This window comes from Perissodus microlepis, unplaced genomic scaffold (assembly GCF_051167445.1).
Source record: "Perissodus microlepis isolate ML-2025 ecotype Zambia unplaced genomic scaffold, ASM5116744v1 scaffold_28, whole genome shotgun sequence".
In the NCBI taxonomy this organism is placed as follows: domain Eukaryota; kingdom Metazoa; phylum Chordata; class Actinopteri; order Cichliformes; family Cichlidae; genus Perissodus; species Perissodus microlepis.
The window spans coordinates 19,771-23,065 of record NW_028182050.1 but is presented as its reverse complement, the minus strand read 5'-3'; positions in this window follow the sequence as shown (position 1 = coordinate 23,065).

Sequence of the window (3,295 nt, the reverse complement as noted above, 5' to 3'; positions counted from 1 at the left end):
TGCCTTATAGAATTCAGCATCTGCGTGCTGGGGAAATAGGTTTTGCAGCTGTTTGAGCTAAGATTTTCAAGTTATTCACATATTGAAAACCTATACTTTGTTTCGGGCGAAAACTCCATTCAAATGCATTGTAATAGTCAGAAACGCACTGTCTCGGCGAAATAAAGCCTTTTTCTACAACTTCATGAAGTTACATGTAACTTTTGATAGAAGGCTCAGACACACATATTTATGGTTTTATCTCATAGAATTCAATATCCCCGTGTTGAGCAGACAGGTTTTGCAGCAGTTTGAGCTAAGATTTTCAAGTTATTCACATAATGAAAACCTATACTTTGTTTCGGGCGAGAACTCCATTCAAATGCATTGTAATAGTCAGAAACGCACTGTCTCGGCGAAATAAAGCCTTTTTGTACAACTTCATGAAATTAGCTGTAACTTTTGATAGAAGGCTCAGATATACGTATTCATGGCTTTGCCTTATAGAATTCAGCATCTGCGTGCTGGGGAAATAGGTTTTGCAGCTGTTTGAGCAAAGATTTTCAAGTTATTCACATAATGAAAACCTATACTTTGTTTCGTGCGAGAACTCCATTCAAATGCATGTAATAGTCAGAAACGCACTGTCTCGGCGAAATAAAGCCTTTTTGTACAACTTCATGAAGTTAGCTGTACCTTTTGATAGAAGGCTCAGATATACGTATTCATGGCTTTGCCTTATAGAATTCAGCATCTGCGTGCTGGGGAAATAGGTTTTGCAGCTGTTTGAGCTAAGATTTTCAAGTTATTCACATAATGAAAACCTATACTTTGTTTCTTGCGAGAACTCCATTCAAATGCATGTAATAGTCAGAAACGCACTGTCTTGGCGAAATAAAGTGTTTTTGTACAACTTCATGAAGTTAGCTGTACCTTTTGATAGAAGGCTCAGATATACGTATTCATGGCTTTGCCTTATAGAATTCAGCATCTGCGTGCTGGGGAAATAGGTTTTGCAGCTGTTTGAGCTAAGATTTTCAAGTTATTCACATATTGAAAACCTATACTTTGTTTCGGGCGAAAACTCCATTCAAATGCATTGTAATAGTCAGAAACGCACTGTCTCGGCGAAATAAAGCCTTTTTCTACAACTTCATGAAGTTACATGTAACTTTTGATAGAAGGCTCAGACACACATATTTATGGTTTTATCTCATAGAATTCAATATCCCCGTGTTGAGCAGACAGGTTTTGCAGCAGTTTGAGCTAAGATTTTCAAGTTATTCACATAATGAAAACCTATACTTTGTTTCGGGCGAGAACTCCATTCAAATGCATTGTAATAGTCAGAAACGCACTGTCTCGGCGAAATAAAGCCTTTTTGTACAACTTCATGAAATTAGCTGTAACTTTTGATAGAAGGCTCAGATATACGTATTCATGGCTTTGCCTTATAGAATTCAGCATCTGCGTGCTGGGGAAATAGGTTTTGCAGCTGTTTGAGCAAAGATTTTCAAGTTATTCACATAATGAAAACCTATACTTTGTTTCGTGCGAGAACTCCATTCAAATGCATGTAATAGCGAGAAACGCACTGTTTTGGCGAAATAAAGCGTTTTTGTACAACTTCATAAACATAGCTATAACTTTTGATAGAAGGCTCAGATATACGTATTCATGGCTTTGCCTTATAGAATTCAGCATCTGCGTGCTGGGGAAATAGGTTTTAAAGCAGTTTGAGCTAAGATTTTCAAGTTATTCACATAATGAAAACCTATACTTTGTTTCGTGAGAGAACTCCATTCAAATGCATGTAATAGTCAGAAACGCACTGTCTTGGCGAAATAAAGTGTTTTTGTACAACTTCATGAAGTTACATGTAACTTTTGATAGACGGCTCAGACACACATATTTATGGTTTTATCTCATAGAATTCAATATCCCCGTGTTGAGCAGACAGGTTTTAAAGCAGTTTGAGCTAAGATTTTCAAGTTATTCACATAATGAAAACCTATACTTTGTTTCGTGCGAGAACTCCATTCAAATGCATGTAATAGTCAGAAACGCACTGTCTCGGCGAAATAAAGCCTTTTTGTACAACTTCATGAAGTTAGCTGTAACTTTTGATAGAAGGCTCAGATATACGTATTCATGGCTTTGCCTTATACAATTCAGCATCTGCGTGCTGGGGAATTAGGTTTTGAAGCTGTTTGAGCTAAGATTTTCAAGTTATTCATAATGAAAACCTATACTTTGTTTCGTGCGAGAACTCCATTCAAATGCATGTAATAGTCAGAAACGCACTGTCTCGGCGAAATAAAGCCTTTTTCTACAACTTCATGAAGTTACATGTAACTTTTGATAGAAGGCTCAGACACACATATTTATGGTTTTATCTCATAGAATTCAATATCCCCGTGTTGAGGAGTCAGGTTTTAAAGCAGTTTGAGCTAAGATTTTCAAGTTATTCACATAATGAAAACCTATACTTTGTTTCGTGCGAGAACTCCATTCAAATGCATGTAATAGTCAGAAACGCACTGTCTCGGCGAAATAAAGCCTTTTTGTACAACTTCATGAAGTTACATGTAACTTTTGATAGAAGGCTCAGATATACTTATTTATGGCTTTATCTTATAGAATTCAATATCCCCGTGTTGAGCAGACAGGTTTTGCAGCAGTTTGAGCTAAGATTTTCAAGTTATTCACATAATGAAAACCTATACTTTGTTTCGGGCGAGAACTCCATTCAAATGCATTGTAATAGTCAGAAACGCACTGTCTCGGCGAAATAAAGCCTTTTTGTACAACTTCATGAAGTTAGCTGTACCTTTTGATAGAAGGCTCAGATATACGTATTCATGGCTTTGCCTTATAGAATTCAGCATCTGCGTGCTGGGGAAATAGGTTTTGCAGCTGTTTGAGCTAAGATTTTCAAGTTATTCACATATTGAAAACCTATACTTTGTTTCGGGCGAAAACTCCATTCAAATGCATTGTAATAGTCAGAAACGCACTGTCTCGGCGAAATAAAGCCTTTTTCTACAACTTCATGAAGTTACATGTAACTTTTGATAGAAGGCTCAGACACACATATTTATGGTTTTATCTCATAGAATTCAATATCCCCGTGTTGAGCAGACAGGTTTTGCAGCAGTTTGAGCTAAGATTTTCGAGTTATTCACATAATGAAAACCTATACTTTGTTTCGTGCGAGAACTCCATTCAAATGCATGTAACAGTCAGAAACGCACTGTCTCGGCGAAATAAAGTGTTTTTGTACAACTTCATGAAGTTACATGTAACTTTTGATAGA